Raw genomic sequence first — 16,624 nt, 5'->3', positions numbered from 1 at the left:
TGACTGAGGTCACATCAGATTGCCTGAGTTTGATGCATGTACATATGCCCAGGCTGGGTATACGTGGCTTGTTCCTTTCCCTGAAAGCTGTTGTGATTGTTTTGTACAACAATCTGGAATCTTCCATTTGGACATTTTACCTGATGGCAATTCAGGCTGTGGACAAGGCTCCCACTAATAACAAACAGGGACCTGCTTAAGACACATTTGCATCCATCGTGGCAGCCAGTATTGTATTTCAGAAGTACAGTGAGATTTGGATCGAGCCTATCCAAATTCATTTCATACACAGAGGCTACAACACAAAGGGCAGTACATGTGGGCTAATTTCACACGCTGCTCTCTGAGGTAATGGGACAGTGTCACATGCCTCTTCCTCTCCAGTTCTCTGGTTTTAAACAGAAATGAAAATAATTAAAGAGATTGACATGGATTCCACAAAGTTGAGGAATGTTTCAGTGCTCTGCTCCAATATAATGTGCAAGCCATTCAGGACTTCTCTTCCACCGAAAGCTGTTGGGGCCAATTTGTTCGATATATTCAAGAGGGAGCTGGACATGCCCTTGCAACTAGAAGGATCAAGGGGTATGGAGAACAAGTAGGAGTGGGATCCTGAAATTGCATGATCAGCCATGATCAGATTGAATGGCCTCCTCCTGCACCTGTTTCTCTGTTTCTGTTATTCATATCCCCAGCAATGGCTATCATGAGTGGTGTGACTTCCTCTGCTCACCTTACCATTAGTGGTTCCATTATGTGTCATTTAATTGTTGCTGATTGTAGTCTTTGCTGTCCCATCAGTGTTGCACTGGGCAGTTTTTGCTCAAGTTTCACTGAACTACATCAGAATCTACAGCACAGAAACAGGCCATTCAGCCTAACCATTCCTTGGATCATTCCTTGTTCCAGTCCTATTCCAGCCTCCACCCACAACTCTTCCTCCAGTACATCAATGATATCATCAGTATTGCTCCCCTCTTTTCATCCGGAATTGGAAAAGTTTATTAATTTTTCTTCCAATTTCCACCTTCACCAAGTCCTTCTCTGAATCCTCCCTTTCCTTCCTCAACATCTCTGTATTCATTTCTAGGCCACCAATATCCACTGATTCCCACAGTTACGATTGCTATACATCCTCCTGTCTCCTGTAAAGACAATTTCATTTTCCCAGCTCCTCCATCTCCATCACATCTGGTCTGATGATGCCAACTTTGACAAGGGAGCCTCTGAAATGTCCACCTTCTTCCTCAACCCAGCACCATTGTTGGCAAGACCCTCAACCTGGTCCGACACGTTCCCCGCACTTCTACCCTCACCCTCCCCTGTCTTTCTTCCCGCATCAGCGGTGGGGTCCCCCTTGTCCTTACCTTCCATTCCTATCAGTATCTATACTTAGAAGATCATTAGCTGCTACTTACACCACCACCAGTGAGACACTACCACCAGGCACATATTCCCCTACCCTCCCTTGTCAGCCTTCCTGCAGCTTTCTGGATGCAATATCGAATTCAATAACTTCAGGGCCTGTGCTATCCCATGTCCTTATCGCAACCCCAACACACCAGGCCTTGTTATCACATTCTGCTATTACACACAATCCCTTGTTAACGAATAACAGTCCCCATTAATAGCTATTTGCCTACATGGCCAGATTGTTATCCGCGCCTTTGTCTGTCCAATTGTTCTTTTCTCTCTCATTGGACTCTATCCCCACCTATCTTTTTCTCCTTACCCTCTCTCTCCACCCTATCTTCTGCATTTAAACCAACATTTTCCTAGCTACCATCAGTTCCTGAAATGTCAGCTCTGATTTCTCTCCACAGATGCTGCCAGGCCTGTTTAAGACACACTTTTCAGCAATTTATGTTTCTGAGTGAAGGCTAGCATTTATGCCACAATCTGGGACATTGTCCAGTCCTAGTTGCCAAACCAGGAAGATATGGAGACTTTGGAGAAAAGGTAAAGGTTTACTAGGATGCGGCTTAATTTTGTGGTTATTGGCTATAAGGAGAGATTGGGCAAACTTGGATGGCATGATGGCTCAGTGATTAGCACTACCACCTCACAGCACCAGGGAGCCGGGTTCGATTCCAGCCTCGAGAAACTGTATGTGTGGAATTTGCATATTCTCCCTGTGTCTGCATGGGTTTCCTCCCACAATCCAAAAGATGTGCAGGTCAATTGAATTGGTCATGCTAAATTGCCCATAGTGCTAGGTGCAATAGAAAAGGGGTAAATGTAGGGGAATGGGTTTGGGTGTGTTACTGTTTGGAGGGTTGATGTGGACTTGTTGGGCCAAATGGCCTGTTTCCAGAATATCTAATCAAAATGATTTTTTTACACTTGAATGTTGAAGGATCGGGGTGACCTGATAGAAGTTTATACAATTACGAGAAGCATGAACCATCAGAATCTTTTCCCCAGGTTAGAAATACCAATTGTACAATAAATGGGGGCAAGTTTAAAGGAGATGTGAGAGGCAGGGTTTTTACATAGTGGGTCACAATGTGCTGTAATGTGCTGCCAGAGGAGGTGGTGGAGGTAGATGCAATAGGCATGTTTAAGAGGCATCTTGGAAGATATATGAATAGGCAGGGAGTAAAGGGATAGAGACCGCATGGGGACAAAAGGTTTTATTAAAAAGGCATCATGTATTGGCACAGTCTTGGTGGGCCAAAGGACCTTTATGTGCTTTTTTTGTTCTCTTTGTTCTTTGGAAACCCATCATCTTCAAACTTCTTACACAGTTGTACTTCTAACACTAAACACATTCTATCCCATGAATGAACAGAACTGAACTGAAACACACATCAGCATTCCTGCTGGTCATCCATTCCTCCCATCCATTTAAATTTAACATTCAATACAGTTTCTCTTAAAGTGGATATCACATAAAATACCAAGACAGCTAACCCCATCTGATCCCTTATACTCACCCAGGATTTGACACGACGTTCTTAATCTCATGATTTTTCGACAGTATCACCAGAGGAAATGCTTCAGCAAAACTCTCTCACTCACTGAGTGAGTTTAAACACAACCTCAATATTTTTATGCACTATACATCATCCACATACAGCAGCCACTGCACTGGAGGAAGTTGCATCGTTACATTGCAATAGGAACTTCATTTTGAAATAAGATTTTATCTCTCACATTTATAATGTCTATTTTTCAGACAGAATCAGTGTGTCTTACTGCAACAATTGGACATGTTTATGGTGAATAGTAGCTGTACTTGTTTTATGATGAATAGTAGCTGTACTTGTCATATTCCAGTAGAAAGGGCAGAATTTTCCCAGGCCCTGAATGACATGGGCTATGGGGAGAAATCTGGAAAATTTGAGTGAGAAGTCAAGTGAGGACTTTCTTGATGTCAGGAGCAATAAGTTGTACTTTCCAATGTAGTTTTTGATCTCAAGACAAGATTCTTGCTAATGAGCAGTGAGGGGTCTATTAACTGAGAATATTGCTCATTATTGCCCTCATTATTATTATTTAATCTTGTCTCATTAATTGGTGGGTTCATTTCCTACCACCTGCCAGATAGAAGCCGGATGCTGAGAATTCCCAAAGTGAAAGTCTGCGCATGTCCCTGGCAAATCCAGCTCTGGAGCTCCATCTTAGACTCCTGGCATCAACATCCCAGGCAGTGACCATAAACACCCCACACTCTCAGATTTTAACATTCAACATGTTATAGCCTCTTTACATCATCATACCACATCTCCAATGCACTTACTGTACCCTTGCAGTACACTTTGCACTGTAACGGTGCACTTTGAGGCACACTAGTTAATATACTCAACATTATACACAGGTCATGGGTTGGACTGGGCTGCATCTCAGGGCTGCTCACTTGCTCTTAGTGCTCATTCACGTTGTGCTTGGATGTTCACAGCAATGTTTGCCTTGCCTTTTCCCTTTTTGCATTTTGAAAGCTCAGCCAGAACTCTGAGGCTTGCTGTACTTCTGTTTTGCCTTCCTGTTTAGCACAGGCACAGAGTCAGGCAGCTAGTGAAGCTTATCAGCAGACCCTCAATCAAGGGGGTGGACTTGTTGCTGTATGACAGCTGAATCATGTGCTAGCAGCTTCTGCAGAAAACACCCTGCAGGTCATCCAAATAAATAGCTCTCACTCAATATCTAAGGTGAGTAATCCTCAATGAAGTTAGAGAGACCCTGTCAGTCAGGGGCTTGCAGCTCAGTAAGTGAAGGATTGTCTCTGATATCTTTCAGGGTATTGGGCATGGAATTCAGCTGCTTGGGGCGGTCAGAGTCAGGACCCCCACCACCATCTATCCTGGTTCCTTTGACCCTATTGGGGAATGTTTCTGCTCGAATGAGAGATGGGAGGGATTGACTCTGAAAGTGAGTAGCACATATGTTAGTCCGAGTACAGGTGGGTGAACAGGGGTGAGCTATGTCAAGTGAGTAGGCAATGAAGAGGCCCTGCAGGGCTAGTGATGTGGGACAATTGGGTAAGTGAGGGAAGACGTTACAGGCAACACCGAGAGTAGAGCATGAGCCTTGTTGGCAGGTGGGTGCAGTAGCAGAGATAGAGTGAATGGGAGGTATCAGACAGAAGATGATGCCACCCACCCTGGTGGAATGGAGAAGGTTACTGAGCTTCTTCCTGTCATCCTGGGCATTCCTCCAGATGCTGAAAATGTGTTGCTGGAAAAGCGCAGCAGGTCAGGCAGCATCGAAGGAACAGGAGAATCGACGTCCTCATGCCCGAAATGTCGATTCTCCTGTTCCTTGGATGCTGCCTGACCTGCTGCGCTTTTCCAACAACACATTTTCAGCTCTGATCTCCAGCATCTGCAGTCCTCACTTTCTCCTCCCATTCCTCCAGATGATCAGGCTGCAATGATCTGGGTGGCAACCTTGGGCCAAGCTGGCAAGGTCAGGTGTCATGGCCTCCTGTTTCTGTAGGAGGACAAAGCCCCTCCTCTGCTCTAGCCCATCCACTAGGATCTCTGGTCCTTGTTTGCAAAGCAGGGAGCCAGTTGCCCCTTATCTGCCACAACTGGGGCAAATGTCATGAACTGGGAAGGGCAGCTGCAGACTGACTGTGCTTGACCAGGTGTGCATCAGTCTTCTCACTATTCCATGATATTCTGGGGGTCTTTCCAGCGACTATGAGAGGGACAATCCTGCTAGCGTCGGGTGAGAGGGGACACATGGGTGTGACAGGTAGGTAATGAGATAAATCAGGTTGATAGTGTGAGAAAATTCTCTAGGCCTTTCACAGAAAAGCTTTACATGAAATTCAACAAAGGTTATATTGCAAAACTACAGTTCGAATCAGCCCAAAAAAGTTTATTTGTAGACTATAACAAGCTAAAGCACACGCAGTGGTCAATGAGATCATACCGACTGGCGTTTTAAACAGCAAGTTTGAATCACCAGTGGCAGCTGCATCTTTAAGTGTAGCAATCATCAAGAAACTAACAGTGTAAAAACAATGACTGCAGATGCTGGAAACCAGATTCTGGATCAATGGTGCTGGAAGAGCACAGCAGTTCAGGCAGCATCGAGGAGCTTCAGCAAAATCGACGTTTCGGGCAAAAGCCCTTCATCAGGAATAAAGGCAGTGAGCCTGAAGCATGGAGAGATAAGCTAGAGGAGGGTGCGGGTGGGGAGAGAGTAGCATAGAGTACAATGGGTGAGTGGGGGAGGAGATGAAGGTGATAGGTCAGGGAGGAGAGGGTGGAGTGGATAGGTGGAAAAGGAGCTAGGCAGGTTGGACAAGTCCGGATAAGTCAAGGGGACTGGAAGTTTGAAACTAGGATGAGGTGGGGGAAGGGGAAATGAGGAAGCTGTTGAAATCCACATTGATGCCCTGGGGTTGAAGTGTTCCGAGGCGGAAGATGAGGCGTTCTTCCTCCAGGCCTCTGGTGGTGAGGGAGCGGCGGTGAAGGAGGCCCTGGACTTCCATGTCCTCGGCAGAGTGGGAGGGGGAGTTGAAATGTTGGGCCACGGGGCGGTTTGGTTGAACATCTCGGAGATGTTCCCTAAAGCGCTCTGCTAGGAGGCGCCCAGTCTCCCCAATGTAGAGGAGACCGCATCGGGAGCAACGGATACAATAAATGATATTAGTGGATGTGCAGGTAAAATTTTGATGGATATGGAAGGCTCCTTTAGGGCCTTGGATAGAGGTGAGGGAGGAGGTGTGGGCACAGGTTTTACAGTTCCTGCGGTGGCAGGGGAAAGTGCCAGGATGTAAAGATGAGTCGTAAGGGGGCGTGGACCTGACCAGGTAGTCACGGAGAGAACGGTCTTTGCGGAAGGCGGAGAGGGGTGGGGAGGGAAATATATCCCTGGTGGTGGGGTCTTTTTGGAGGTGGCGGAAATGTTGGCGGATGATTTGGTTTATGCGAAGGTTGGTAGGGTGGAAGGTGAGCACCAGGGGCGTTCTGTCCTTGTTACGGTTGGAGGGGTTGGGTCTGAGGGCGGAGGTGCGGGATGTGGACGAGATGCGTTGGAGGGCATCTTTAACCACGTGGGAAGGGAAATTGCGGTCTCTAAAGAAGGAGGCCATCTGGTGTGTTCTATGGTGGAACTGGTCCTCCTGGGAGCAGATACGGCGGAGGCTGAGGAATTGGGAATACGGGATGGCATTTTTGCAAGAGATAGGGTGGGAAGAGGTGTAATCCAGGTAGCTGTGGGAGTCGGTGGGTTTGTAAAAAATGTCAGTGTCAATTCGGTCGTCACTGATGGAGATGGAGAGGTCCAGGAAGGGGAGGGAGATGTCAGAGATGGTCCAGGTAAATTTAAGGTCAGGGTGGAATGTGTTGGTGAAGTTGATGAATTGCTCAACCTCCTCGCGGGACCATGAGGTGGCACCAATGCAGTCATCAATGTAGCGGAGGAAGAGGTGGGGAGTGGTGCCGGTGTAATTACGGAAGATCAACTGTTCTACGTAGCCAACAAAGAGACAGGCATAGCTGGGGCCCATACATGTGCCCATGGCTACCCCTTTGGTCTGGAGGAAGTGGGAGGATTCAAAGGAGAAATTGTTAAGGGTGAGGACCAGTTCGGCCAAACGAATGAGAGTGTCGGTGGAAGGGTACTGTTGGGGACGTCTGGAGAGGAAAAAACGGAGGGCTTGGAGGCCCTGGTCATGGCGGATGGAGGTGTAGAGGGATTGGATATCCATGGTGAAGATGAGGCATTGGGGGCCGGGGAAACGGAAGTCTTGGAGGAGGTGGAGGGCGTGAGTGGTGTCACGAACATATGTGGGGAGTTCCTGGACTAGGGGGGATAGGACAGTGTCAAGGTAGGTAGAGATAAGTTCAGTGGGGCAGGAGCATGCTGAGACAATGGGTCGGCCAGGGTGGTCAGGCTTGTGGATCTTGGGAAGGAGGTAGAACCGGGCAGTGCGGGGTTCCCGGACTATGAGGTTGGAAGCTGTGGGTGGGAGATCTCCTGAGGTGATGAGGTTCTGTATGGTCTGGGAGATGATGGTTTGGTGATGGGGGGTGGGGTCATGGTCGAGTGGGCAGTAGGAAGAGGTGTCCTCGAGTTGGCGTTTGGCTTCAGCGGTGTAGAGGTCAGTGCGCCAGGCTACCACTGCACCCCCTTTATCCGCTGGCTTGATGGTGAGGTTGGGATTAGAGCAGAGGGATTGGAGGGCTGCGCGTTGTGAGGGTGAGAGGTTGGATTGGGGGAGGGGGGTAGACAGGTTGAGGCGGTTAATGTCCCGGTGGCAGTTGGAAATGAAGAGGTCGAGGGCAGGTAATAGGCCAGCATGGGGTGTCCAGGTGGATGCAGTGTGTTGGAGGTGGGCGAAGGGGTCCGCGGAAGGTGGGCGGGGGTCCTGATTGTGAAAGTAAGCTCGGAGGCGGAGGCGACGGAAGAAATGTTCGATGTCACGGCGTGTATTAAATTCATTGATGCGTGGACGGAGGGGGATGAATGTGAGTCCTTTGCTGAGGACTGATCGTTCGTCCTCAGTGAGGGGGAGGTCCAGAGGGATGGTGAAAACTCGGCAGGGCTGGGAGCTGGGATCTGGTGTGGGTGTGGAGCTGGGAGTGGGGTCGGAGCCAGTACCTGGAGTGGGTGTGATGGTGGGGGGAATGGGGGTGGAGGCATGAGCAGGGGTCGTGCTCCCCTCGGGGTTCTGGGGGGTGGGGATAGTGACAGTCGGCTCTGTGGGGGGCGTGTCAGCAGAATGCAGGTGAGTGGCGCTGGTGGGGGCAGAATTGGTGGCAGACACGGCAGTAGGGGTGGCGGAAGTCACTGAGCATGTGGCATCAGCGATGATGTGAGGGCCGGAAGTGGCTGTGGGAGTGGCCATGATGGGGCGGAAGTGACATCATCAATCAGCGTGGGGGTGGCAGCTGCATCAGCCACGTGGCTAATGGCGTTTCCAAGGCCAGGGGAATCTTCTGGAATGTTTGAGGAGCGCTGGTTATGGAGGTGGGTGGATAAAAGTTTGTTGTACTTACAGTTTTTGATGTTTGAGATGGAATTGAAATACTGTTTGTTGAGAGTATGGATTCTCCTAAGGATGTAGGAGAGTATGGATTCTCCTAAGGATGTAGGAGAGTATGGATTCTCCTAAGGATGTAGGAGAGTATGGATTCTCCTAAGGATCAAGAAACTAACAGTGTTTACTTTGCTGTCATCAGCTGCTCACTCTTAATTCTTTCCTCTGTAAACTCCATTCACCAAGGTTCCCCTCACAGCACCTTCAAACCCATGCTCTCTACCATCTTGAAGGACAAGAGCAGCAGAGACGGGGAATAGGAATTTGTACATTCTCCCTGTGTCTGCATGATTTCCTTTGAGTGCTCCAGTTTCCTCCCACAGTCCAACGAGGTGCAGGTTAGGTGAATTGGCCATGCTAAATTACCTATTCAGGGATGTGTAGATTAGTCATGGGAAATGTAAAGTAAGAGGGTAGGGAAACAGATTTGGGTGGGGTATTCTTCGGAAGGTCAGGTACGGATTTGTTGGGCTGATTGGCCTGTTTCCACACTGTAGGGATTCTATGATGATTTTATGTTGAACACCACCATCACCATGTTTTCCTCCAAGCCACACATATCCTGACTTGGAAATATATCGCTGGGCTCCTTCAGTGTCGATAGGGCAACATCCCGGAATTCCCTCTGTAATAGAGTGTGGATGTACCCACATCTCATGTATTGTATTATTACCAGGTATGGAAGGTTGAGTTGTAAAGAAATGCTGGATAGGCTGGGACTTTCTTCACTGAAAGATATAGATCGGTTCATGGTAGTTGTCTTTTCCCTAGCATGGGGCATTTCAAGACAAGGGCGCACATTTTTGGGGAGAGGAGAGAGATTCAAAAAAGACATCCGGGACGAATGTTTTTACAGGGAAGGGTGGCGCGCCTCTGAAGAGGAAGGGGATGTGGTTACAATTGCAATATTTAAAAGACATTTGGATAGGAAAGGTTTGCAGGGATTTGGGTCAGGAGCAGGTAGGTGGGGCTAGTTTCGTTTGGGATTATGTTCGACATAGAGCGAACGGCCGTGTGGATATTGGGGTTTCAGGGACAGATTTCCCCTTTGCCTGGCTAGAGTTCTGGCCACAGTAATAATCATGAATTTCGGGCATTCTGGATCTTACTCTGGATTTTTGTCACTTTACAATTTAAACTGAAATTCAATTTACTCTTGCATGACATTCTGATATCTTCAGTATTCATGAAACCTTTGCAACATGTCCTTGGATGTAACCATGTTGAATATTGATGAACCATGGATGTAACCATGTTGAATATTGTTTCCGTGCTATATGATTTTGTCTCTATGAAAGCTCAATCACCATCTTCTCAAGAGCAATAAGGGACTGAAAGCTGGTCTAACCAGGAATGTCTAGGTCCTGTGAACAGATGGAAAAGACATTGCCTGCCTTTTGTTGCATTCTGGGTTTAATCTGTCATTACTGATACTACCTTCAGTTGCTCAGTTGTCATGGGTTAGCTTGTCATGAAGCTTCAGATTTGTTATTTTGTTCTGGATTCCTGAAAGACAGCTCCATTCGAATGCTCTGTCTCCTTTTAATGCTGGAAAATGTTTTTCCCTAAGAATGACGATTGTCTGATTCACAGAATGTACAACAAACTCTTTCTCTTTTTAAGAGAACAAGACATCCTCAATGTCACAGCCCTAATCATGACAGGAGACTGTGTCATCATTGGACAGAGTTGGAATGAAACAGAGGGGTAATGGAAACAGCAAGGATAGGGAAAACACAAATCACTAAAATAGCACAGATTAAAATTCAACTTGATATGGGGGTTAAATGGAGACTGTTAAACTGATCATCTATTTGAACATTCTCTGCCAGTTATTCAGCTGAAATCAGGCAACAGGAAACTGTGAATGCTGTTGTCTCAAACATTGCAAAGTGTTCTTTTAACCAACCATAAAAAGTATTTCAATGTTACCCTTGAAATCCATTTCTTAATATGCAGACTGTTGACAAGGAGAGGCAGTGGTGTAAGTGGTGATATCATTGGACTAGGAATCTACAACTCCAATTAATACCCAAGAGTGATGAATTTGTGTTCCCCCCATGGCAGATGGTGAAATTTGAATTCAGTTGTAAAACCCCATCTGGTTCACTGCCTTTCAGGGAAGAAAATCTGCCATCCCTATCTCCTCTGGCCTACACTCGACTGTCAATATACCCTCTGGGCAATGAATGCCAGAACTGATTACAACCCATGAACAAAAGAATATAAAATTACAGCTCTCGTTTCCTTGAGAAGGTCTAACCAGACTTAAAATGTTTAAATTACTGCGAGCAGTTTGAAGCCTGGCCAGAGGGCATTCTAGATGGGACATTCCAATTGGACTCATTGTTGATGCAATCAGCTGTCTAGCCTTGCTCTGCAGTTGACTCATTTTGAATATATATTATGGATGTTTATTCATCAATGTATGGGATTCATGGCAATGAAAAAACAGGGGATCTGAATGTGAAGCTTTGGGTGGATGTAGCAGAAAATCACAGGCTTATTGATAGTCTGAGAGTCCGTAACTTGAGTACAACATAATTTGTATGATTGCAGGAACAGTATTCTTGGGGAGTTCTACCTGAGTAGATGAGGGAGTGGGATTTAAATCCTACACTTCCCTCACTCAGCGACATCAATGTTACCACTGAGCCAAATCAGATGTGATTTGTTATGGACGGATGTTCCAATGTAATGAACGCCTAATGTGTAAGATTTTATTGACAGCTTAGTCTATAACTGCACTGCTGCATTGTAATTTGTTTTATTCAGAAACCTTGGTGACAAATCAAGACTCAATTGCAGAACAATATCAGGCAAACAAAGGATAAGGGTGAGAACTTTGGATCATAGGAACATGGAGGTATCATTTGACCTTTCAAACCTTTTCTACCATTTAATAAGATGAAGGTTGATTTGTGATGAAATTTCATGAACTTGTCTTTATCCATTATACAAGGACATGAACAAGGAACAGGAGTAAGCCATTCGGCCCCACGATTATGGCTGATCTGATTTCAAACTTAACTCCACATTCCCAACTACCCCTGAAAACATTTCACCACTTTCTTTACCATGAATGTATCTATCTGTGCTTTAAAAATATTCAATGACTCTGCTTCCACCAACCTTTCAGGAAGGGTTTCCAAAGACCTATGACTCTCTGTGAGAAAAACATTTCACCTCATCGCTGCTTTAAACGATCCACAATTATTTTTGAACAGTGACCCCTTGATCCAGAAGCATTCTCTCTACATCTACCTTATCAAGATCCATTAGTCTTTCATGTTTCAATAAGGTTGCATCTCACTTTTCTAAACTTCATTGGATACAAGCCTACTCTTGCTCATTATATACCACACCTAACATTTCCTCATTATATACCTCACCCATTCAAGGTATTAGTCCAGTAAACATTTTCTGAACTGCTTCCAGACCATTTACATTCTTCCTCAAGTAAGGAGACCAGATGTGGTCTCACCAGTGCCCTGTAGAATTGAAGCATAACCTTTCTAAGTTGGCATGGGGAAGGATTGCATCTTTGGGGTTGGTTGGTTCACTGCTGTCCCTCAATCCAAGGCACTCACTGCCTGAACAATGGACTGTATGGAGGGCAGGGCAGTGTCTGCTGAGAGCTATTCACATGCCCTAACTTCTCAATGACCCCCACAACCCCAGAGACAGCCCACCCCATCATAAATCACACACCTTGCCCCTACATCCTTCACAATCTTGCAAACCCCAGAGGGTCCTCTCCCTCGGCAGCCACAGCCTCCTCCTTGGCACTGCTGACTGTGAGTTAAGAGCCTGTAAATTTTAAGACAAAAGAGAATCTGGGAGACTTAGATACCTGGAGCAAATGAACTTTAGGAGAATAGTTGTTAGTGGTGCCCCCAGTAAGAGATGGGGTCATTCTTCAGGATTTAGGGGGTTTGGGATTTGTGTGCAATGCTGAAGGGAAATGTGTAGGCTTCATATAAAATCGGGAATCCCTTGGATGTAGTTTTGGAGGAAATACAAAATGTGGGTTAAGACCAGTAAACTGTCACTGTCCCATCACATTGCAGCTCCAAGCTCACTGTTATCAACCATCAGCTAAACATGGAGGACCAGTTTAATAGAGAAAGGGAAGGGGGACTAACGGGTGTCATTTTCAAGGAGTCAACAAAGACTCAATGAGCTGTCTAGTTCATGAAAAGGTACAAACCAGAAAGAGGCCTTTCAGCCCATTACGGCTGCTTCAGCGGAATAAACTAACCACCTATTCTAATCTCACTTATCTGTGGCTTCACAATTTACATCAATTCAGATGCAGATCCAAGTTCCTTTAAACGAGTTGAGGGTTTCATCCCCAACCATCGACTGGACAGCAACTTCCAAACACCGAACTCCCTCTGGTTGGAGAAGATTTTCCTTCTGGCCCCTCTTTTTCTTCAGCCGATCACCTTAAATCTGTGCTCCTTAGTAATAGACTGCTCCACTAGGGAAAGCAATTCTTCTCTGTCCACTCAATCTAAGGTCCTATCATTTAGTACTATTTGCTCTGAGTGATCCCTCAACCTTCTCTGCTTGAAAACAATTATACCCTATTCAATCTTTCCTCATTGCTGCAATTTTTCAAAAGCCTGCAATATTCTTGTAAATCTTCTCTGACCTCTCTCTCTCGATTGTTTCTGTAACGTGCTGACCAGAACTGAACAAAATCCCCACCTCTGGCCTAGTCAGTGTCTTATATAGTTCCAGCAGTATATCCCTGCTTGTGTCTTCAATACCTTCCCAATGAGAGAAAGCATTTCATATATCTTCTTCACTACCTGCTCTACCTGCTCTGCCACCTCCAGGGACCTGTGGACATTCAATCCAAGTTCTCTAATCTCCTCTATCCTGCTCAACATCCTCCTTTTTATTTTGTATGATGCCATGATTATATGCTGATCAATTAAGTTTGCAAATGCTTAACCAATGGGATTTTCTTTGTTAATAAAAGTCTCTCAGCACAACAGCCTTTTAATGTGTTTTTTTTCCTCCCCTATATAGTCAGAGTCTTTTGCCGTGTCCATAATTACATTCATTGGGATCCCTGTATCACTCGTGTGCCTTGCTGTTGCTTTTGGAATGTTTGCGTTTTGGAAAGATCTTAAGAGCATATTAACTGCTACTCACATGCAGCTGTGCCTGAGTCTCTTCCTGGCGGAGCTGCTCTTTCTAATCGGCATCAACCAAACCAACAATTGGGTAAGTGACCCCTCCACAGCCAGCAACACAAGGGATATAGGTTGCACTGGGATCACACAGTGTTGTGTTTGTAATCCAAACTTATGTATGCTATGTAAAGTTGTTCATGAGGGAAAAGGGAGATATAAACAGGTAGATGGCAGTGGTGGAAATCTTACCCAGCCCTGGTAATTTGGAAATTGAGGAGCCCAGTGTGCACTGCTAGTGTGCATCCTCATCAGAGTTTCTGAGTTAGTCTCAGGTGGAGTGTCTGACCAACAGTCCACCCAATCCTGTAAATGGTGTGAGTCATTTGGGACATGATTGAGATCAATATATTTTTGTTTAGGGTCAGTATTATGGGACATGGAGCAAAGATGCATCAATGATGTTGGGATAGAGGACAATTCTGGTCTCCCTGCTAGAAGGATGTTGTGAAATTTGAAAGGGTTCAGAAAAGATTTGGAAGGATGTTGCTAGAGTTGGAGAGTTTGAACTATAAAGAGAGACTGAACAGGTTGGGGCTATTTTCCTAGGAGCATTGGAGGCTGAGTGGTAACCTTATAGAGGTTTGTAAGATCATGAGGGCTTGGATAGAGAAAATAGGCAAGGTCTTTTCCCTGGGGTGGGGGAGTCTAGAACTAGAGGGTATAGGTTTAGGGTGAGAGGGAAAAGATTTAAAAGGGACTATGGGGCAACTTTTTCACAAAGAGGGTGGTGTGTGTATGGAATTAGCTGCCAGAGGAAGTGGTGGAGGCTGGTACAATTGCAACATTTAAAAGGCAACTGGATGAGTATATGAATAGGAAGAGTTTAGAGGGATATGGACCAAGTGCTGGTAAATGGCACTAGATTAATTTTGGATATGCGGTTGGCATGGATGAGTGGGGCCGAAGGGTCTGTTTCCATGCTGTACATCTCTATGACTCTATGACTTTCCTGATCTAACTGAATAGCACGAAGAAAAAAAATGCTGGAGAAGCACAGCAGGTGTTGCAACATCTGTGGAGAAAGAAACAGAGTGAATGTTTCGAGTCTGATATGACTCTTTTTGTTCTGAAGAACAGTCATAGCAGACTCAAAATGTTTCTCTGTTTCTCTCTCCACAGATTCTGCCAGACTGGCTGAGTTTCTCCCGCACTGTTGTTGTTTCAAATTTCCAGCATCAGCTTGAAGGGGTAAATGGTCACTTGGCATTCTTATGTGCAAATATATCTGCTGAACCTGTATTATCTCTTTGGGCAGATAAGAATATAGTGTCTCTGAAAGATTCTCCAGCATTTTCCATTCTTACAGGTTGTGTGTGGGTTTATAGTGGGATTTTTACACAACTTATTCCTGGGTATGTTTGTTTGGTTATTTCTGGAGGGAGTCCAGCTCTACCTCACAGACAGATTGATGTACCATCTTGGTCTAGGGTTCCTGCAGTAATTGTGGCTGTTTCTGCTGCAGTGTATTGTAATGACAATGGGTTCCCAGGCAGTAAGCAATGGCTTCTGTTTTTCCAACTTCACAATGCAAATTGATAACTTACTGTCGATTGATTTGCTAACCCTATTCTTGACTGATCTGGAGACAGGAAAAAAGCTTGTTAATTCTTCTGTGATCTTGGGCTTTGGAACTCTCCACCTCAGATTTGTGTGTTTAAGTCCAACTCCAAAGACCTGAAGGCAAAGTCCAGCCTTAGATACCCAGTGTACTATTGAGTGAGTGCTGCACTGACAGTGGTCAACAAGAGCTTGCATTTTTATGGTGTGTTTACATGCTATTTATTCCAAGCGTCCTCACAAAAGTGTTAACAAAAACCGTTGGATCCCATTGTTGAAAGGCGATATTAAGACAAGTGAATTAATTGTTAGTCAAGGAGACATTAAGTTAAAACCCATCTTTCAGAGGCAGAGGATCATGGGTTCAAACCTCAAAGAAGACAGGTATACATGAAATCCAGGTAAATACTGCACTGTGGGAGTGCTCCACTGTCATAGGGTCATGTCTATGACAGCTATGACATTAAAACCAGGTCCTAGCTACCTTCTGAGGTGGATCTAATAGATCTGAGACACTGTTATGAAGAACAGCCAGGGAGTTCTCTCCACCCTCAATCAGCATCATGAGAAAACAACTGATAAACTGTTGTGGGAATTTGCTGACTGCAAATTAGATGCCCCATCTCCTCTATTAGAACAATGGCTGTACTTCAAAACATATTGACTGTATCACACTTTGGGATGTCCTGAGGCCATGAAAAATGCTACATAAATGCATGGCTTTCTTTTCAATCTGAAGCAATTTACTCAAGCACTTCAACATACATCAGAAGACCTTGTGAACTCTACCAGGAAAGCATTTGCTTGTTGCTTTCATTGCCTTGATAAATCTCTGAATTGAACATTTTTCAATGGTAGAGTTTAGGAGCAAATGTTGACTATTTGTCTGAGGTCAATTTCATAGATGATGCCAATTTTATCATGAACAATGAATATTCACACCTGTTCATAGCAGCTGAAGTTTTTGGCTGAGTTTTTCCCTTCCTTAAGTAGGCACTTGTGCTGATCCCAAAGGGGAGAGCCAACGTAACATGAACAGGGATACAACACTGTGAAAGGGTTTATGTTTGACTGGGATCACAGTTTGGACCTATTGCCTGATTTAATCTCTTATAACAACATTGTATTCATTGCTCTACATCCAAAACAACTAATCATTTAATCATATCATGGAGTGGTCATTCACACTGTGAATGTAAAGGACCTGAAAGCAGTAATAGAATTTTAATAACAACTCTCAAGCTTATGCCAATAAACAGCTATTGAAATCGCAAAACTGATATTTTTCAACCGAGGCACAGCGGGCTTTTGTTTATTCTCAAAATTTAAAGAGCAATGGATTTAAATAACTTGATGGCCTGAC

General features: G+C 45.2%; 1 long non-coding RNA gene and 1 pseudogene across 2 annotated transcripts in view; one reads left to right on the top strand and one right to left on the bottom strand.

Annotated features, from left to right (window-relative positions):
* LOC122552194 (adhesion G protein-coupled receptor E3-like) overlaps window positions 1-1,374 on the bottom strand; it is a 53,054-nt pseudogene extending 51,680 nt beyond the window's left edge. The window contains exon 1 of the transcript XR_015754410.1: window positions 1,368-1,374. The product of XR_015754410.1 is annotated as an adhesion G protein-coupled receptor E3-like (transcript). The remainder of the gene's footprint in view (window positions 1-1,367) is intronic.
* A 2,657-nt stretch (window positions 1,375-4,031) lies between these two features.
* On the top strand, window positions 4,032-13,559 carry LOC148136402 (uncharacterized). Its single transcript, XR_015754421.1, has 3 exons — window positions 4,032-4,151; window positions 11,273-11,363; window positions 13,538-13,559. It is a non-coding gene; the product is annotated as an uncharacterized LOC148136402 (long non-coding RNA).
* Window positions 13,560-16,624: the final 3,065 nt, after the last annotated feature.

Source organism: Chiloscyllium plagiosum, unplaced genomic scaffold, assembly GCF_037043375.1.
Source record: "Chiloscyllium plagiosum isolate Xiang-an unplaced genomic scaffold, Cpla_swu_hap1 HiC_scaffold_45, whole genome shotgun sequence".
Taxonomy (NCBI): domain Eukaryota; kingdom Metazoa; phylum Chordata; class Chondrichthyes; order Orectolobiformes; family Hemiscylliidae; genus Chiloscyllium; species Chiloscyllium plagiosum.
This window is presented reverse-complemented; position numbering and strand designations above follow the sequence as displayed.